This window comes from Amblyomma americanum, chromosome 4 (assembly GCF_052857255.1).
Source record: "Amblyomma americanum isolate KBUSLIRL-KWMA chromosome 4, ASM5285725v1, whole genome shotgun sequence".
Lineage (NCBI taxonomy): Eukaryota > Metazoa > Arthropoda > Arachnida > Ixodida > Ixodidae > Amblyomma > Amblyomma americanum.
In genome coordinates this window covers 68,141,539-68,163,564 of record NC_135500.1, presented here as the reverse complement: position 1 = coordinate 68,163,564, position 22,026 = coordinate 68,141,539, and the positions used below count along the sequence as shown (strand labels likewise).

The 22,026-nt window shown below is 46.9% G+C and overlaps 1 long non-coding RNA gene and 1 pseudogene across 1 annotated transcript; both read right to left on the bottom strand.

Moving 5' to 3' along the window:
* Positions 1–4,080: 4,080 nt before the first annotated feature.
* On the bottom strand, positions 4,081–17,916 carry LOC144128026 (uncharacterized). The gene is made up of 2 exons (XR_013313661.1): positions 8,618–17,916; positions 4,081–4,823 (listed from the first exon to the last, which is right to left on the bottom strand). It is a non-coding gene; the product is annotated as an uncharacterized LOC144128026 (long non-coding RNA).
* A 148-nt stretch (positions 17,917–18,064) lies between these two features.
* On the bottom strand, positions 18,065–20,325 carry LOC144128025 (very long chain fatty acid elongase AAEL008004 pseudogene; annotated as a pseudogene).
* Between the last annotated feature and the right edge of the window lie 1,701 nt (positions 20,326–22,026).

The following is a 22,026-nucleotide window of genomic DNA, read 5'->3' as shown; positions in this document are numbered from 1 at the left end:
GACATTCAAACCGTTGGGTTACCCAGAGTACAAATCGCTTTGCTGCCGTTCGTGCATACAACCTGCAAGAGCAGCGTCCAGTATGAAGTAAGGCTTAGTAGAAAGGGGCTTATCAGCCGCAGAAAATGTGCACAAATATGTGCGATGTGCTTCAAAAAGGCGCTTACCATGTAGCTCAGAAGTGTGTGAGGCAAACTTCATGAGCCTTAATTAGGATGTGCGCAATTTCTTATTTGATTGGATACATTTCCTCGGTTACAGCGTTTAAGCGAAGATTTCTCTAAGTAAAATTATTCTGCAGAATGGTAAACTCTCAATCTAAGCCAGCCGCTGCTGGCGATAAAGTAAAATCTTAACCATTAAATTTTAGCACTTCTTTTCAGTAAGACATTATGTTTAGGCGCCTGTTCCTAAATCTACAACTAGTCGGCCTGCAGAAAAGCCTGACCAAAAACAATTGGTATGCTCTACATTACGACATTGTGATCCTCACTAACTGACGTAGGTTGAACTTCGCGAATGTTTACCATAACATCTTCAGCCCTGAAATCTCCTATAATGACTGTCTAAGCGCACCGTGCTTTCGTGAAAGGTTTCCAATTCACCACAAGCACATCACACATTGACGTGCATAGCCCTTATTTCACCTTCCCTCTCTTTCTCTCTCTCTCGATTAAATCTCCTACTTCCTTTGCATCCGTAAACAGTACTGGGCAACCAGCTGGAACACTCTTTATGGTTGACTTCCCCGCCTTTCGCCGCCGCGGCGGCTCAGTGGTTATTATGCTTGGCTGCTGAGCAGAAAGACGCGGGTTCGATCCCGACCACGGCGGTTGCATTTCGATGGAGGCCAAAATCTAGAGGGCCATGCACTGTCTGTTTTCAGTGCACGTTAAAAAACCCCGGGTGGTCGAAACTTCTGGAGCCCCTCACTACGGCGTCCCTTCATAGAAATAGCTTTCGGACGTTACACGCTCACAAACCATACGAAGCCAACTTCCCCGCCTTTCCCTGTTCTTTCCTTATTATTAGCAGCTGCATATTACTGGGTCTCGAGTACCATATGCACCCCAGTCCCTTTTTTATCGGCGAGGACACGCATTAAAAGGTATCATCCATGTCATAAATGTTACCAGGGAGTTCCTGGGGTAGAGCGTTCCAAGAAAACTGCGATGCACTCAGCTTCGCTTACCATGCAATGAAACGCGTCAATATGTTTACCAAGAAAGCCCAAGTGGCAATGCGGACACCTCATGTGCTACATAAACAGCCTGTCTGTCGTAACTTGAGCCAAGCATAAACAAGAAGCGCTTTAACCGCAGCTTGATGACACCAACTGCATGTGGTTCCCGTCATGTTGCATTTCTCAGAGTGTTTTAAAAAAACTTTTGCCTAGTTAGTCATTCAGCTAAGAATTTTTATTCGGAATGCGTAATATTAACTTTTGGGACCATGTGCGTGTCCTTAATTTGTAGGCAGGCTTCCCTTACGACACGGTTCAGGTGTCCAACGATATATGAGACAGATACTGCGCCATTTCCTTTCCCCCCAAAACCAATTATTATTATTATTATTAAGATGAAACCTATAGTTTTTTTTTGTAACAACGTATCTGCTGTGTCGTTACTTTTTTCCAGCACTTCATGAAATCCCTTTAAATACGAAACAAAAACCACGTGAGGGCGCTCCGTGCTCTCAGTGCTCAAAACCGTGCCGAATTGCGCGGCGGAAACCGCTGTGGACACTGTCTTAAAAGTGCGTCTGCACGATCGTCCACAACCCGGAAAGTGCGCGCCCTTATTTGCGATTTCTGATAGGCAGGCCACCTAAAATAAATTTATACGGTACTCTGCATGGGATATCATACAGGCCAAGAAAAACAAGGGAAAGTATAAGTTTCGCACTTCAATGTGGCCTCCGTTTTCCTTATTTTTATCTTTGTGCATCCCTTCGAACGGAGAGGTGATCGCTCACCTGGGCGGTCAGAGCACACGCTTCGTTCGTTCAGAACACGATTGAGAGCGCTGCAGTGTGGTAGCATATGAGTGTAGTCACGTGTTGTTTTATTAATGCCTGTCCAGCCGTTATAGATATCTTCCAGTACTTTTACATAAGGATCCTTTACACTCTGGTTCCGTAATGCCTGCATTACCGCTGCGGTTTCGGCTGAGTCAAATTCTTCCTCTTAATCCATGCAGGCTATATATAGAGGCGGGTTATATTCTGCACAGTTCACACTAGCTTATCTGCAGATGTATGTAATAAATGTTGTAAGCTGATATACCTTCTATGCACATAAGCAAGTGTAAATGAATGAACTTCTATAAAGCAGAAAAGAACAAATATTTTGTATGATGAATAATAAAAACATTTTTCATATTATTCCTGACATATGTGCAAGTATTTTGCAAATATGAATATTCATAGCCTCACCTTGTCGTAATGATTGCAGTCTCGACGTTGCGGTTGGAGCATAGCACGTTCGCTGTTGAGAACAGGAGATGCGGCGCATGCGTAGTAAGTACCCATATACGTTGCCGGGAATTTGGTACGACAGGCTTAACATGGTCGCGAGCACCGCTCCACGGAGCGGAACCTTCGTATTACCCACACAAGGCACGGAAAGCTTCTGTTTCGCTCTCGGATGTGCGTTCTCCTGCGTGTTGAGCTGCGGAAATGTAAATTCCCGCCTCGAAACCGGATGGTTGGCCAGTTTGCGACACATCATGAGCAAAGAGTAAAACAGCGCAAAGACTGCGGACAATGCATACAGGCGCCCGTAACGTCTGTTTGTCCTGTGTGTCTGCGCTAAGATATTTTTTTCCAAGATACCTGCATATGTGCTACACGAACTGAAGCCTCGTTTGTATGTCAAGGCGGTTCTTCAAGTTGTCAAGCCAATTATGAGGTAGATTAATATCTTGGGGCAGTCGGTGATTGATCATGGAACGTGGCAACGCAACAGAAACGGGGACAAAAAAATATGGACGACAGAACATGCCCTGAAATACCAACTGAAATTTAATGAAAAACAGGCCACGTCTTGGATATATTCGAGTACACCACATATGCGATTGTCAATACAACCATGAATGTAGCCTGTTTTGCTATAAAATTTCATTTGGTAGTACAGCGCTTGTCCTGTCGTCCATGTTGCTACAACTTCGTCCCAGCTTCTTTTGCGCTGCCACTTTCTATGACCAAATACGCGAGTATTAGATATTACGTTGTTCATTATGACGCGTTACAACGTTTAGCATACAGGTTGTTGCATGTAAAATTGGTGAAATTTAAACAAAGAACAAAGCGTTCTTCAGCACACAAATGAACCGAATATTATTAGGAGTTATGTTTAAAATGGCAAGTGTTATTTTTTATTTCTGCCAACTGTTGAATTAGTCGACATTAGTTATCATTTGAATGTGGATTTAAATTTTAGTTAAACGTGGCCTAAAGGGTTAATTACTTGCGAATCGAAAAGCTTTCGAGTGTCGTGAAAATTGTCCGAGACAGATGCTTCCCACGAGGTATCCTAGCGTTATCCTTTTTATTAGGCAAAAATGAAAGCCCGCGAATATACCGCGTGACAACATGCTCCGTGCGCCCGAGTGAACCCGACTATAGCCGCCGCGACGGCTCAGTGGTTATGGCGCTAGGCATCTGACCCGAAAGGCGCTTGTTGATCCCCGCCATGCATGGTGATCGCATTTCGATGGGTTTGAAACGCTAGTGGCCGGTGTAGTGTGCGACGTCGCCGCACGTTAAGAACCCCAGGTGGTCGAAATTTCCGGAGCCCTTCACTAAGGCGTCTCTCATAGCCTGAGTCGCTTTTGGTCGTTAAACCTCCATAAAATAAACGAAACCTCGATTACAGCGCTCTAATCCGCGACTTGGAAAAGTGCTACCAAATGCGGGCCTTCTGTTCTGCCCATGACCGAGCTTCGCGTTGCCCTAGTCCTGAGATAAGCAACAGCGGTTGCTGGCGGCGTGCTTTTTCAACCTCTTTCAGGAGACGCTGGCGCTTATTTCAGTTGAATTTAATTTAATTCAAAAGATTTATTTCCAACGACTTGTTGGGGGTCATCATGCGAAAATGCTGCCATTGGCAGCTTGAGGGTGCCTGATGTCCGTACAAGGCATCAGCATATAGGCAACATGAAATGTTGAACACATGTGGACAGTTACACTTTCACACAAATAGACTGATCTAAAGACATTCTCAATACACTTCAGCCAGAAAGCATAGAGTATAAAAAACTGACTCCTGGCTCGGATCACGTTCATGGCGCTAGAATAAAAAGTAGGCGCAAGAAAAAAACTTGTGGGACACTTAAAGCATCTTGAAAGTGGAATGGGGCAGCATTAAAGAGGCCCATTCTATAATTTGGTGTTTCTGGGCCAGCTTTTAGCAAGCGTTAAAAAGATGCGTGTTATTTGCCAGCCGAAGCCAAGGACCGGCTCTAACCGCCTTTTCCTGCCATTTTATCTTGCCTCTCTTCTTTTTCTTGCCTTCCTTGTGTGCTTTCGTCTGTGTGCAGGTTCCGATGGCGTCATGAGATCGTCCGACGTCTCGACCAATCAGATAAATATGTCTTGGACCTTGGCGAGGTTTTCATGTTACCACACCTCTAGTGATCGCCTTAAAATACTAGTTTGAACTTTACATAACTGTCAACAACATTCACTTCATTTTATTACTGAAGAATGCCGAATTTTTATTGCGAAAGAATTATATGGCTCATGAAGCGGGAAGTCCGGCGTTGACTTTTTCGGCGCCAGACGGTCCGAACACCCATGTGACCTCACGACGTCGTCGGCAGTGTCTGCATCATCAGAAAAGAAAGAAAAAAGAAAAGTAAAATTTCTCCACAAGTGGACTTCGAACCCAGGCGCTAACAGATCTTCTACGCTGCCCACTTAGAGAACAGCGCCGTCACCACAGCACAACACGCGCGCCAAACTGCCAGCCTCCCGCGCTGACTTTGGCTATCGTCATCGTCATCAACTTCTTTCGAGCGGCGCGAACAGATCAGCTTCGCTTGCCACTCCATTAGAGTGCCACGCCATCGCCGCAGCCGAACACACTGCGTACATGCTTTCACATTCATAGCACGTAAGTAGTCTAAGTTCTCTCCGTAATTCTTTTAATCTTGACCGATTTTAACTGAACACCCTGTATTTAATTGACCACAGCCATTCTGAGAAAATGACTCTCAGCATTTGGTACACGTTGTTGAGTAAAAGTACTGCGCAAAATAATACAAACTTGGACGAGAAGGGACAAGGACGGGCGCAGAACACGTTGTTTCACACGATTTATTTGCATTTTCCAGATGTTCAAGCTTTGGTGAAAAGTCCCAGTACATATGCTGTATCCTTCATCAATCTTATGAAACATGTCTAATAGGCTTATCGTTATCCATATCGTGCAGAATAAATGACCAGAATGTATAAAACATGGTAGCAATGTTTTTTTTAAATAACAACAAGTGTGTTGTTGGGTGCTGTCTTGAAGTTTACGCATTAATACTTTTTTTGCTGGTATAAGATGTATAAGTGAAATTTATACCGTTTTGTAGCTAAGTTTCCTTAGAGCACAGTGCAAGCTATTTATATTGATAGTGTAGGGTTTGTTGAAGTTTTATTCCTTTAAAAGTAGCCATGAAACTTTCTGTGCGCCCTAGTTGCGAAATGTCATAACACTTTAGAAATACACAAATAAATGGATGAAGTTTGAGATAAACCTGCATTGTCTGCGCACCAGGACAAAACGTGCACTTTGTTCCAGTACCATCCGCATACTTTGCCTAAACAACCTTCCTGGTGGTGGTGGTGGCGGTAAAACCTTATTTATTACCAGCGGATACAAAGGAGCGACCCGAAGACCCCCGCTTAAACGACGGTCGCTATCCCTTCTGCAGCGGCGGCGTATTCAGCCAACTGGAGGAGCTTGATCTGTATCTCCGGGTCGGGGCTAAGCATTACAGCCTCTAAAGGACCAGAGTCGGTTATGAAGTGACTCACGGGCAGGGATTCCAAGCAGTACCAGATATATGATTTAGATCGGCTTTGCTATCATAATTCTTGCATTTGTCTCAGTACAGTCCTTCCTAATAGAAGCTACACAATTGGGGATTTCGATAGGTATTAGTTTGAAACTAACGCCAGGCTTTGACCTGTCGTGAGAGCGTTCTATCTGCAAGGGAGAATCTGAGTCTTGCAAGCCTTTAGTGCTGCAGTATTTCTCTAAGAAAAAAACCTGTCCTTGGCAAACTACCGGGCGGGCGGGATGCACAACACAGCTCGGCGGGACAGTTCTCGAGCTACGCTATGAGTAGCCTCATTACCAGCAAGGGAGGCATGAGCAGGCGTCCAGATTGGGCGGATGCGCCGTGTGGGCTGCGAATTTTGCAGAACGCGTGCTGCTTGTGGGGAGATTCCTCCCAACGTGTAGTTACGTATCGCACATTTTGAGTCGCTGACGATGGTTTCTGTCGAGGATCTAGCAATGGCTAGAGCAGTGGCTGTTTCTTCTCCAGCATGTGTGTGCTGAGTGCGTATGGTGCCCCAAGTTATTAGTGTACCATGTTCAGTGGGGATCACAGCTACCATATTTCCAGCCGAGAAATCTGCTGCATCTGTATATACTACAGAGGTATCATTAGGAAAATTTTTTCCCAACGATTTCCCAACGGGGTCTACAGCTGGTTCTCCTAAATAAACTGGTTAAGGCGGGACTGAACTATGTGCTCCATGAGCTTACGTACACAAGACGTGAACGAAATCGGTCTGAAGTTCTCAAGGCTGGGGGCCTTGGCTGGTTTTGGAATGAGAATTATCTCTGCCGTTTTCTATATTTGTCGGATTGAGCCCTCCGACCTGCATTTCTGCATATACTCAGTTGGGGAGTGTAGAGACTCTTCATCCAGAACTTGCAGGCGGTCCCCCGTCTTTTTCATTGGAGACTTTAATGCCCAACATGCGGCTTGGGGATACGTGCAGAAGGAAATTAAATGCCGCAAATAGTGGTTTACCGCACAGCAGTGTGGGTTGACCCTTCTTACAGACCCAGTTGTCCCCACCCGCTGCGGGAACAGTGTTTCTGGGTACACGACTCCCGATCTGACTTTTGCCAAAAATTCGGGCTCTCCAACGTAGATAAACACTCAACAAAATTTCGATAGCGACCACTACATATTGTAAATAGTGGCCTATACCAGCCCCAAACGCCGTAGCACTCTATCCCGCACCTTGGTAGATTGGGACACATTCTGCCCTAAAAGAGCCGCCAGACCAGCTGAAGCCGATGCCCCGACATACTAGACATAGATGGCTGGGCACAGGAGCTTTGTAAAGACGGCCAGACAGCCGCTCGACTGTTAGGGCAGGCTGAACACCTGGAGATTGCGCGCAGCCGCCTTCGTCACCTATGGAAGGCAAAGAGAGGACTCGAGAAACGACTCGAACGACAACAGTGGAACCACAACCTGCGCAGATGAATATGAGATCGATAATCATGTAGCTAAACTTACTCAGCAAAACGGGGGGGGGGGGGGGGGTAGGATATACAGCAACGTGGATTGCAATATGGGAGTCTCTAGGACCTGGAATTTTCTCCGTCATCTACTTGACCCTACAGGTAGCAGGACCACTCAGAGGCAGAACCTACAAAAACTTGTACATGCTTATGCATGCACACCAGAGGACCTTTTCCTTGAACTTAGAGGAAGATATGTCGCCAATGCTCCTAGCCAAGCCTTCCCAGATTATGCCGATCCGGAAAACACGCAGCCCTACCCCCCATTACTGTGGTTGAGGTTAGGGCAGATACTGCCAGACTAAACTGCAAATCCACCTCAGGCCCAGATGCGGTAACCAACAACAACAACCGACCTGAAAAAATTTCTAACATACAATGTTATAGCGGCTAAGATGGGGAACTTCGTTTGCAGGTATTATAAAACGCTTCGTTACGGGGTTTCTTCTGCGCTTCTGTACAATCGACATGATATTTTGTTGCAATCTCAATTCAACGCCAGAGCGTTGAATTGAGATTCACCCGTCACAACTGCTCAGCTCTGTTGCAGAAAAAGTGCTAAAAATTACCAAGAGCGAAAAAAGTGGGCCAGCGGCTGAAGCGCCCAAGCAATATAAAAAGGTTGCTGTTATCCCTACCATGCACCAATTTCACACAACCTTAAGAAAATTGGAGGGAAAGCAGGAGAAGACGTTGTGTTTTCCGCTTCCCCCCCCCCCCCCCCGCGTCTATCGCCGCTTTGTCGGATGGTAAAATAAAAAAGGAACAGAGGCTGCACAACTCGGCACAGAAATTCCTCAACGGCGCGCGCGGAAGTCGTCGTTTACTCAATTCCTTTGTCTTGTCGCAAGGTATACATCGGCCGAACAGGCTGATTGTCACGGATTCCCGGAGAACACTCGGACCGAAAGAATGGACTAGGCGACAGGTGTACCCACACACACGCACATTTAATACACCCTACGTGACGCAATCACTAGCACACAAAACTAACTAGCAAAACTAACACAAAACACAAAGACTACCAATACGCGCTGCCCGGGAACACCCAGTGTACTAGCGTTCGGCGTTCGTGCTCACGGTTCCGTGCTGATGAAGCATTGAATGGGTCCAGTAGCCGGCGTCGAGGTGGCATTCGAAGTGCTCAGGCTGTCGTCGTTGGCGGCGTCGTACGAGCTACCGGTCCAAGTGCCCGTGGAGGTGGTGCTGGTGATGTTGGCGTTATGGGCACCACCCGGATGGGTGGCAACAGCGCTGGAGGCACCCCTGACCGTAGCAGATGGTTGCGTCATCCGCTGACTCTCCGAACGAGCTCAGAACGGCCGGAGATCCACGGTGCGACGCCGTAGAACTCGAGATCACCGGAGCAGTAGCCGGCGTTGCTCTCTTCCATCCGAGGTGTTCGTGACCCGCCGGATCCTCCCCTTCTCTGTCCCCCCCACCCCCCCACCCGCGCCACGCTAGCCCTCGCGCTTTTATAACCTTTGCGTTGGTACACGTCATCCTTGTCGTCATCGTCTTCTCTTCTCCACCAATCATGTCCTCCCACCTCACCAAATTGTTCTTCATCTTCTCTATTCCTCGGTTAATACACGTCATGCTTATCGTGATCCTCGTCGTCTTCTCCAAACCTCCTTAGTTTATTCTCAAGAGTTCTTCCATAAAAAACTGCTCACATGATCCTCATCTTCAAGCCTTCCAGCCGACTTACTATCTTAAGTGGCGATTCTGAACCCCGCACACAACACACCGCAGATGCCAAGCACACACCAAAAGCACACCACAGACACAGCACACCAAGCTGCATTTACGGAACATTAACACACCACTGCCGTTGTCCGTACGGTGTCCTTTACAGTGTGCCACCCTCCATCAAGTAGCAGAAATGCTTCACAACGACGTCATTCAACCATCGAAGAGCCCCTGGGCATCACCTGTTGTTCTCGTCGCAAAGAAAGACGGCAGCCTACGGTTCTGCGTAGATTACAGACGTCTCAACAACGTTACCAAAAAGGAGTTATATCCGCTGCCGCGCACGGATGTCTCCTTATACCGCCTCCGCCACGCCACCTACTTTTCGTCACTAAACTTGCGTAGCGGTTGTTGGCAAATCGAGGTCGACGAACGTGACCGCGAAAAGACCGCCTTCGTTACTCCTGACGGACTGTATGAATTTAAGGTGCTTCATTTCGGCTTGTGTTAAGCCCCTGCAACGTTTCAACGCATGATGGACACCGTGCTCTCTGACCTGAAGTGGCAGTCCTGCCTTGTGTACCTCGACGACGTCGTGATTTTCTCTGACACGTTCGAGGAACACCTGCAGCGTTTGCGCGCTTCACCTAGCAGGCCGTAGTTTCAACCGACAACTGACGTCATGTTTGCGCACATATCGGTATTTGGCCTAATTACCCAAATCCGCTGACATTTTTTTTTTGCACTAAACGTTTGTGCATTTATCTCTCCGGTCACCGCTCGTACGGCCCAATTCAACTCTTTGGTCTCAAGCTTACTGATGAGATTCTAAATTAGTTTCCTAAAAATTGAATAGAAGTCTGTTTAGACCATCTATGTCATTTTTATTTTCGCTCATATTTCGCTCCCTCGATTTAAAAGTGCTGCTAGCCGTGTGATCCTCTGCTGCTTCACCAGACACACCGCCTTGGTTTAGTCCTTGCACAGACTGCACGCACGGGTTCAACCAAAACATCATGTTACTTAACTTCACTACGTGCGTTTTTATGGAGGAAAAACGCTAAGGCGCCCGGGTGCTGTGCGATGTCAGTGCACGTTAAAGATCCCCAGTTGGTCGAAATTATTCCGGAGCCCTCCACTACGGCACATATTCTTCCTTTCTTTCACTCCCTCCTTTATCCCTTCCCTTACGGCGCGGTTCAGGTGTCCAAAGATATATGAGACAGACACTGCGCCATTTCCTTCCCCCAAAAACCAATTATTATTATTACTACCGCAGCCGTTACATAATTTCAGGTGCTGCGTAATACGCTACACTTAAGGTAGCCTTAAAGTTTTGTCTTTTTCACAATGACCACGAATTAATTTTGAAGAGATGGATGATCGATCGATGTTGGTGATCGACAGATCGATGGCGTTGATCTCGAGGTCTTCTGATGGTTCGGTGATCCGGCGACACGTTGCGGAACAGACTGGACAACTTCTTCTGGACACTCAGTACTCTATTTCAAGGGTGCTCACCAGCGACCTGCCCTGCGGTCCTCGTTCGCGCCAAAAACTCGCCCTTAAATCCCCTCACCCTGCATTCTGGGGACTCTCCTTGTAATAGAAAATGCGCTTGTCAGGGCCAATAAGGAGAATTTCGTTCAAACTGAAGGATCCAATAGCACGCCAGTGCTCACGGGGTTGTTGTCTCGCGTGCACCGCGCGAATTCCCTGAAAACGTTACGCATTTCCGCTTGGTTACAGCACAGATACACAAACGCATGAGTACGCCGACGGGAGCACAGGAAAGGCGCACATCCAGTCCGAACCGCGCGCTCTGCCCTGGTCGCGCTCACCCCCATTCTGTTGCCCGCTCTGAGGCATCCGGTCCGTCCGCCGTTAAAGGCAGTAAACTTAAACGCGACCCCCTCTCGAAACCCCAGGATCCGCCTGTCGGCCGCGTCTTGCGGCCCGAACGCTACTTTGCAAGACCGGACCTCCTCATTGGACTTCATCTCCCGCATTTCCTTAAAAACAAACTCATTTCGGCGGTTTGTCGAGCAGCCCCGACAAAAAACTAACACACACAAAACCAAGGGGGCGAAGCTATCGGCTTCGGATGCGTGCGCGATGGGTCCCTCATCAACAACCCGGCGACTCAACTCGAGGCTTCTATGCTTTTAGTTACGAAAATTTTTCTTCTGCACGTGCCTCCTGTCCTCGTCAATTTATACTTCGGTGTGCATGTAATGTGTTGTTCTTTTATTTCTTTATTTTTTCGTTTTCTTAGCCCGTGTGCCGCTTCGCGACAATAAAACCCACAATCTACAATTTTTCTTTATGCAAAAAATGCTTTTATGGTGTGCAGCCGATAGAAATTTTAGCTGCGCACCATCAAAACTTGATGTACCAACTCTAAAGTTAAACCTAACATTGTTGCTTCACAGAAATGTGCTGAGAAATGGAACATGCCGATTTCCGTTCGCTAATTACACAATTTCACTTGTGCATATTAAGCCGAAAACTGTCCTCTACCACTGCACATTCCCTTTTGAACAAACGAGCTATTATACACTGCATTAATTATTTTTACTCTTATTTGCCTATCATAGACCAGCTGTTTCAAACTATTCGATGCAAATTTTCTGTTCAATATCCTGACAGATTCTTCCACGAGTCTGTGCAGATGGATTGTGAGGCAAGACGAACTAATTTCCTGATCACCTTTTTAATATATTTGTCTTTAAGGCACACATTTATTTTGCGAATAAGAGGGTCGTCTTTCATTTGTATTCGATTATATAACTAATGTCCTCCTTCAAGCACAGTCCACATCCACACACGGAATCGGCGTATGTTTGATGGGTATATCATGAGCATCGTTATTTCGTGGGAATTATTACGGTGAAAATCTAAGCCTTGACATATCTTCAAACTGTCAAAAACGTGATGATGATGATTTTTTTACGGCGCAAGCTCAGCTTTGCCAAAGAGCGCCATGGCACATCTTTTTTTTTGTGCATCAAGGCTTGGTCCAAGAACCATTTTCCAGGTATCTGCCTCAGAGAAGCAGAAAGCCAGGCAAGGGGTAAAGTCGATGGGTACCCAGAGCTACGGGTATCAACCACTCATGACACCGCTGGTCCAAGCACTGAGCGTATTGCAGTTGCGCAACTCGTTAGCTCTCTCATTGTAGCATACTCGTCTCACCAGCTCTACTAAACTTCACCCGGCCGGGTAAAACGGAGCTTTCGCAGTGCTGCACGCCACTTGCCTTAACCGGCATAAGCAGGCATCAACCCTTAGCCAAGGATTTCGCGTATGGGCTCCAAAACTCACTCGGAAACTACCGGCAGCAAAATGTGTAAACGTCTATACACTCAGCGATCAAGACTGTGCTGCTCATTGTGAAGAGCATCGCTTGAGGTAGCTGTTTTGAACCCCGTAAATGATCATTTCTCAGTATTTTACCGCACTCTCAAACTAAACTTCATTACATTCTTGTGCGAATCGGCAACCACCTTGTCCTTACTCATTTCGAAAACGCGGGTGATATTCGCAATGAAAAAAAAATCGGCACTCTTGTCAGTGACCCGTATGTAATTTTGTTTCACGGTGATCATATAGCCAAAACAAAGCGCACAGTCGGGATAGCTTCTACGGACTCAGGGTCAAGCAGAGACAAAAAGAAGAATGGGATCTAGGAACGCAACCTGTTTGTTTAACAACACAGGCGGGCTGCTTACACACTTCTCACCACCCATATCTTGACCAAATTTCTTTGCGGGTAGTAAAAACGTTTCAGCGCCTCTAATGTTACAACATTTCACTCTTTTCATTACGGCGACGCTGAACAGTCATGAGCATCCTTACCTGGAGCTTCATTCAGCTCTCACGCACGAACAGTGCCGCGGGGGCGCCATCATCCAGGTTGTTCACCTCATTTGATCATCTGGACGCATGACCCCATCTTCGAGAGCGGCTGTAAAACTCGGACAAAACGGGCCTCTTGCTATTTAATTTCTGCCACACGATGTACTACCAAAAACACACATTTTTGTTTATGGTCTTTCATAAAAAGTGAAGTTTCTCGCTCAGCTTATTTGACTACATCTATGTCTATTCTACACAACAACGCCTCATCGTGTGACAGAAAAAAAATGAAGCCGTTTCATCGTCCGGCACAGCCTGCTGTGGCAACTGAGCGATAATAAGCCATCCGCTTACTATATCTCACTCCCCGCTCGAGCGCGCCTCCTCCCACCCTTGCCACGCCACGCAATCGGAGATCGGCCCTGATAACTCTCGGCTCGACAACTTTCCTCCTTCCCATTCGTAAAGACAACGGAGCGGCAGCCAAGGCCGCTCGGCCACGGGCGAAGAGGCCACGACGAGATTCGGCGAGTGGCTTTCCAGGCACGTGGGGCCTCAAAGCAGACGCTGCCGTCTTGTGCGCTGACCTCGGGTGTTCCGCCAGTGGCAGCGACCTTCGTGGCCCAAGTGTAGTGGGTCATGTTTACCTGATGCTATCTCGGCCGATGGTAATCTATTCCGGCTGAGGCGGCATACCGCGCGCTACTCCTGCTGCCAGGAAATGCTAGCAGATTGGTTAAGCTGCGGTTCAGGTTTTGTGCATTCATGACCGAAGGTTCACTAGAAAACTTGGCCGCCCCGAGCTAGTTATATTAGGCGACTATGGCTCGCAAACTTGAGTGCACTATAGAAATATCGTGCGAAACGGTTTGCCCTCAATCGCTTTTTGTGAATTGCCCTGCAGTGAGCTGCCTCACTGCTGCCAGCCGGCCACAGCCCCAACTGCATCATGGATGCTGTCAAGAACGCTGCATTCAGACTATGCGTTCTCTTCGCTGCTTGAAAGCGACGATTTTTCATCATGCAGCAAATTTCATTTCTTTTTCTAAAACACAGCAGTGTGTGTGATTTGTATCGCCGTTTACGCATTGTCATTAGAAATCGAATTCCATATCGGAGGGCTAAAATGACATGTTCTCTCGCACGGATTCATTCATGGGTTATCATTGTGCGTTCCGCCATGCTCCATATCCCAGTAAACAAAATGAATGAAAAAAATGTGTGACCATTTTTACGTTCTTGCTAGTCCACACAAGAAAGCACTCGCATCGTTATGGCTACCCTTGCCGTGTCAGTGTACCCTGGAAGCATCAGTTTCGTGCAGTGCACCCCTTACCCTCATACTCATTTAAAGCAGAGTGTAAGGCACCGAGTAGAAAGTGAACTTCCTAAATTTGCCTCACCAGTGCAGCACATGACGTAGTTTGTGAACAAGGTTATACTTCTGACGTAGCCCTTTCAATACGAGGTTCAGTTTGATGGCTACTACGCTTCCAAACATTTACGTTTTTTTCTCCTTTTCGAACAACACTTTCCGAGGTTTCAGAATCTGATGTTTGGCTGGTTAGGTCAATGCTTAGTCACTTGACTACAGAGGGTGGCAATATTCAACGCGTTATTTCGTTAACTCCTACAAATATACATATTTTCACGAAACAAAATGAGTCGTTTCGCTCGACGAATTTTCTATGTGGTTCTGAAAAACCTGAGCAAAATCTGCTCTTTTTGTTTTTTATATTATATTGTGCCTTTTATTATTAGGCTGCGGAGAAGCGAACTTCATGGCTGAAAGAACGCTAATGCGGTACAAAAGAGACGATGACTAAACACGTAAGGAACAAAGGGAGTGAACTTCGCGGCAGTATAACGCAACTCTGCCCACCATATCGGTCCCCCGCGGCACAAGGCAGAGAGACCGTAGCGCTGATTGCAGGTTGCGTCGACGGTTGCAGTTTCCGCCACCATCGTTCGTATCGCACGTGCACCGTCCACCGTCGCGAGGGCGACCCCACGGCGGTGTTGGCCTCCCGCGACGCTGGTGATGCCTTCTACGGTGGGCTCTGCCGATACACATTCTTTTGTCGCCGTCCTCGGCCTCCCTTAAAAAAACGCGGCGTGGAGCGCTTCAGTGCCAAAGCGAAGGGCCGCAGGCACACGTCAGGGTAATCGGCGCAGGCGGCATCAGCTACGGCACTACTTTCTAGAAAGTCATTGGCCTTCTATCTGAGCAGCGGTTCTGTAACGTATCTTTTTTTTTCTTCCGTTCTTCCTCTGCGCTTGGCTAAATAGGAAACATACTGTAATATCTGAGTTGAATACTTCAACTCGACCTCACAAAAAGAAAACGAGAATGAGCGCGGAGTGAGCGGGTATATAAATTTCATTCCCCGCTGCATACGACAGCATAGCACGCTAAATTATATCAGTAATCTCTTGTAACAAACACTCACCTGGCAACTGTGTGCAAGGGAGCGCCGATACTAACTCCTCCAATAGAGTCATTAGTAAATATAATCAAACGCAGCGAATTTTCTTGAGAAGTTAATAACAGTTGCTGCGTGTTTTTTGTTTCGTTTTGTTTATGGGGTGTAACGTCCCAAAGCGACTCAGGCTACAAAAGACGCCGTAGTGAAGGTGTCCGGAAATTTCGACTACATGGTTTTCTTTAACCTGCACTGACATCGCACAGTACCTAGGCCTCTAGAATTTCGCCTCCATCGAAATTTGACGGCCGCGGCCGGGATCTAACCCGCGTCTTTCGGGTCAGCAGCCGAGCGCCATAACCACTGAGTCACCGTGGCGGCGCTACGTGTTTTTAAATACGTCGATAGCGCATTCATTGTACAAGCATTGATTATTACGGAGCCATCCAATACGGCACCACTTTCTTCCTTTCTTCTTTCGCTCCCTCCTTTATCCCTTTCCTTACGGTGCGGTTAGGTAGCCCACCGAGATGTGAGACAGGTACTGGGCCATTTCCTTTCATAAAAGAAACAATTTTTAATTTTTTGCATTCTTTTTATCGAAAAGTCTGTGCAGAAAAGAAAAAAAAGTTATGCGTGAGCGATGAATGAACGTGTATGCGATGGTTCGTGCACAGAACGCCGCCGCTATCCGGAAGAAATGGTGGCGAGGATGTCAAGCACCCTTCATATTCATGAAAGACTTGTTCGATCGAGTGTAAACCGTTAGCAATTTAGAGCGCGTTGCGTTGATTGCACGCAGCGAAAACTCGTTCCAGCAGCTCCTATACCTTATCGTAGTTTGCCGCACTCTGCCTCTGGGAGAAAACGGTATGCTCTTTTTTGTGTCTTCTTCCAGGGGCTGATTGCACCGGCTCAATTGTCGACATTTCGGTCATCGTTCGATCAATAGGCTGCCGCGTAGGGTCTCTGCTCAGTGCCCTCTAGCAGTTTCTGAACACGTACGCATTCCTATATCGCCACATAAGAGCGCCGTGATACATGGAAGCAACCTAGTATGCTTGACCGACCGATTCGGCTCCGACCAACGGCGGCGGTTTTCATTCTCTGGCCAGCCGCAATACCGACGTGACTGAACTCGGTGTTACACTGCAGCCATGGGAGTGCTCATACCTTCCTTTTTAAGGTCAGGCGGCTGCGCGCACTCCTGACCACATTCTTAACAAACTTGCACCGTTCGTAGCAAAAAAAGTAGAGCCGGGAATTCACTGTCCTCTTTCCACTGTTTTCATCGCTATGTTTTTCTTACACAAAAGATGCAGTTTGGGGCCTTGACTTTGTTCGTCAGCAACCGCTCGTACACGCACGTGATCTTCTTTCTTTTCGTGTGCGCACTACCGACTTATCTGCTATTTGATTAAGTCCTTCCCGAAGCACTCGCTCAGCAGTATGACGCTAGTATCAATAGCTGGCACTAGGAAAAGGTGCCACTCCTCTTGGCAACTTCCCGTAAAGCAAAAGTGGGTATTTAGCTTGCATAATAACTCCTGGTATTTGACTATAGCCTCCGCTCCTAATCAACTATTTCCTGGCCCTGTGTCATTGCGCGACGTTTGTCTCTCGACTGGATTGTAGCAACTTTCACTGAATTGCTTTCCCGTGGCGTACTTATTTGTTTTATTTTTGTTCCTAGCCGTTATTTATATCTTTCCTGCAACCCTCGTTCTATCGTCCACTAGAGTCACAGTGACCGCATTTTAAATATAACAAGACTTTTACATGGGACAAACTGGTATCGTTTAATTTTTAATTTCCATTTGTGCTTTACGAGCAGCATTTACGCTACTCGCGCAGCACTCGAACGAACTCGTCACCTTTTTAAACACGGCTCTCACATAACAGCATCTGAGGTGGTTAAAGATACGTATGTCGCCATTCTTATTTTCAGGCGGAATGAGCTCGGGTTAGTGCGGAAGTGCGGTTTCCTCGCTGCTTGCCTGGTTACAGCGCCTCATGCCGCTAAACCAAGTAGCTCAGTTGATGGATTCATCATAATATGCTCCGTCTACTAGTAGTTAATGAACTAATGCTTCTTAATAATCACTCTCAGATATACATTCTTCTCATGCAACTTTGCCTGTCTGGCTGCGCCTTCTATTCAATTCAATTCTTTATTTTTCCAGAAATGTTAAGATTATTCGCTAATTTTCCAACTCAGTCTATAAACCTCGTTACTTATGCAAAATTCTTAGGAGACAAAAAGTTCGCCCGCATCTAGCCACACTAAATGAATTTTGTTTTCATGAGCCACAACTTTCAAAAAATGATGGCCACGCTCAGGTGGCCTATCAGTGATTATGCGCAAAGGACACGTAGGCAGCTAGAGCTATTGTAGTATTGTACAATACTAAAATTAAGCCAAGATGGCTTTCCCGTTATATATCAGCATAATTAATTTCTGTGAACAGCTACTAAGGCGGAAAAGTATCTACTGCCCTGGCCCCCGGTTTACGCGCACCAACTCTGTTCATGAAGCACGAGCATGAAACGTATGTAGGTGACAACATGGATAATTTATTTCTTAAATGACCAGCATGTCTGCACTTCGGATCGGGAAGAGAAACACGAAAAGAAAAGTACACAAAATGCGAATGGTAGGGACGCCTGCTATGGATAACTTGTGTATATCTGCTAGGCAGGCGCCTCTAGGATTGCAAATTGTGTAAAGACCTGTTGAAATATCTCAACATCTTACAAGGCGCAATTATGTAACTTTATATCTGTCGCGCTTTTATACATCCCTTCGCTGCACCGAGATGCAGGACAGGCGACATCCCGAGAAGCGGAACTATTGTCCTGGCTCCAACACTAGTTGACAACAATGCAAGTCATTTCGCTGCATATTTGCAGCTGCGTAAACCTGCCGGTGTTTCCGTGGAAATTTCCGCCTTGCGCAGAGCCGATCCTCAATGCCTTGCGCACTGTCCTGTTCCCTTAAAGCCTAGAATGCGTCAAGTACTCGATGAACTGGCTGCTGTAGGCACAGCAGCATTTCACGCCTGTCACGTGAGCAAAGCTGTAGGATGCATCTATTAAAATAGCCACGGTTAGCACACCAATACTGAAATCACACGCTCATGAGAGGTATCGTCAAGACTAAAGCAATGCGAATACCTTCCGCTGAGTTGTGAATATAACGCGATTACACGCATCGAAAAACGAATCTAATAAGTACGCCTTGTTTATGCTGCCTCAAGGGGAGTTCCTTTCAGTCATTTACTTCACAAATACTTTTTTTTAGCCAGCCGGCGAGGAAACGTACAGGTGCAACCAAAATATTTCTTAGGGTTATGAGCGATCGCAGCAGCGGCATTTCCTAGTTATAGACACTGTACCCAATTTTTACTTAGCAAAGCGTCTGAAAATTGTGATCACTCAAGCGTGCACTGTATTGTGATGGACGTGACTGTACGTCTTGACGGATCTTAATTATGACGCTACTCCACATTCCGCTCTTGCACTTGTCTACGAGAGAAACTTTGTTCGCCCACACAGATATCGGCCGTTAGCAAAGACGTGGTGTTTTCTTTAAAGAACCGACCACTTCTCATCAAACAACGTACGCATCGTAATCGTTTCGGTCTTAAAGCGTCACAGTATAGGCGCTCGTCATGAGGCTAGAAAATAAGAGCGACCTACCGATGCGCATGCAACACGCGCGACGTAATTGAACGTACAATGCGGATTGACGACGAAGCAGGCGATTGAGTCCTCGCAGATATCACAGCATGAGTAGCGAGCGCTCTCACTGAACCTTGCTCCTGGTGCCATTGCTGTCCACGCTTTGCTTGCTGGGGCCTTTCCTGTTCTTGTAGGCCTGAAGGTAGAAGCGAACAAACATGGTGAAGAAGAAGACGGCTTCGAAGAGCATGATGTAGATGTGAGGCCTCGGATAACCGCAGTTCACGAACATGGGAACCATCATGTGCATGAATATGACGCTGAACTGCACCAGCTGGAACTGAGTCAGGTAGCGCTTCCACCAGAGGTGCTTCTGGACGGCGGGTCCCAGCAGAGAGAGGAAGTAATAGGTATACATGATCACGTGCACGAAACAGTTGAGGATGATGGTCAGGGATGCTTGGCCATCAGGACCGTAGCCGACGCCGTAGCAGCCGTTGAAGACAACCAGGATGTGGTGGGCGACGTGGAGGAAAGAGACGTGCGAGTCCTTCTTGCGAAGCATGAAGAACACAGTGTCCAGAAAGTCGGCGATTCTCACAAGCATGTACCACCAGCACAGGTTAAGCATGCTCATGGTCACCTCGTCACGAGCCTTATAGTTTATTCCCTGGCAGAAAAGGCTGTAGCCGCCGCCCAGGTACGTCTTAGAGAGGAAAGCCAGCATGAAGTAAACGTTTAACACCACCATGCAGGCGTTGTAGATGATGACGACTGGCTTGATGCCGTCGTACGGCTTGCGGTTCTTCATGTAGCGAGGGCCGCCTATTTTTACAACGTAGACGTACGCCATGAAGAGTGAGATTAGAAACTCCCTGTTTCCAGCCAGGACCCAGTCGGCAGTGCGGGGATCGCGGGGCAGAATCAGCTCGTTCGCCAAGGTGTTGAGCACAGCGCTCATTGTGGTCGAAGACATGCTTGCCACTTTCTAGGTTTCACTTCAGCGTTGTTCTGCACGATTTCGTGATTCCCTGCAGTTGTCGGACTAGAGCCGTTGAAAGCAATGACCGCTGGTTCGGCAAGCACCGCTTCGCGCCGCCGCGAGGCAACGAGGTGATCCCAAGAGCCCAGGTGCGCATTCATTTATTCACTCGGCATACGCCGGGAGAGGAGGCGAATCAGTGACGACGACGCGAGAGAAAGGAAACTACTCTCGTGAATCGGGTGCGAAAGGTCGACCGGTGCAGCGAAAAGATCCTGAGAAGATTTGGCTATGACTGTAATATGTTTCCCTCGCCCGGTATAAACGCCGACCGTCGGGCAAATTCGCATGGTCCCGGCGCCAAGGTGTGTGCCCTCTCTCACATATTTCGCGATTCGTACGGTCGCCGTTTTGTAGTGCATAACTAGATGGAGAGAGCCGTTCTTCTAGTTCTGCAGCGCAGGTAACTCAAACCCCCGATACCCAATCTCCTCGGAGTAGCCGTGTGCACTGCGATATACAATGCAGCACTCAAAGACCTATAATATTTGTATGGGATTGAGGTCTTCTTTTCCTATACGACAAATAGACATTGTCAGAGGGATATAAAAACACTATGACTAGCTAGCTTTCGCATTGATTAGTTTTCGGGGTTTCATTACGAGCTTTAACGATATATCTAAAGCAGACAACAAATCTGTCATTGACACACTGGACGTATTTTTATCCAGATATACATTAATTAAATTTTTTCAGCCTGACAGCGGCGCTACGCCTTTTCGCACAATAGACCGCACTGGAATTGGCGTCCTAATACATAATGAAACGGACCTACGACACACAATACACAAAACAGAGAACACAGGGAACACACAGCATGCTAACACTAAATCAAAAATAAACTATACGCACTTGCCAGAGGTAATCACTATAAGTGATAAATAATGAAAAAATGCAAGAGTTACAACACGCGAGGGCATAAGGTCACATTTCAGACACATCATGGTAATACATAAATTATTGCCAAGGCAGTCATGAACGTGTAACATTTAACCAGATACAGGAGAACACGAATGTATTCGGCCAGTCAGGCGGGGAATGTAATTTATAGTACTATTCGAAGGATGCCGCTGTCCTGAAGAAAAATATTGAGCACCATGACTGCCCTTTTCTGTAGCATACACGTCGGCCACAGATATCAGAGCTTTTGGACACTGAAATTATGATGATGAATTTTTTTTGCCGCAAGAGCATTTGTGGCGAAAGAGCGCCATGCCACAAAGTGCTTTTCGGCTCGTCAAGGTGAGGTCAAATACTCATCGCTAAAGCAGTTAACCCTAGACAAGCCGAGCACCAGGCCAGGGGAAAGTTTGTACCCATTGTATGGCATGAAAGACAAAGTCATTTTTCAAGTGTGGTCTATTCTCTCTTCAGCCATGTTCTAAAATTGTCATGTTGTGTTCAAACCAATAAAAGATCAGGTACATCATCGTACTCAACAGCACGGCCATTCACTATGTAGAAAACGTTTCGTGTAGGCTGTTCCCACTAATAAGCGCTGAATATAAGCTGCCAGACTACTGCTGAGTGACACCGTAATTTTCAACCACGAGAGTTGATCAATGCGGTAAAAGTCTGCGCTTGTATAATCTGGCTGAAGATACAACTTTTAGCTCATACAAACTCACATGGTTCTTAGTAGAATGCGCATTGCGCATTTCACATCCTGCGAATGGAAGGCTAGAAGTAGTAGCATTGCCTTCAGCTTGCCTGGCCGCTGCATCTGCCTCGGTACTTCCGCGAATAAAGTAATCCCCCCATTGAAAGGCTGCAGCATGCTGCTCCTTTGTGGC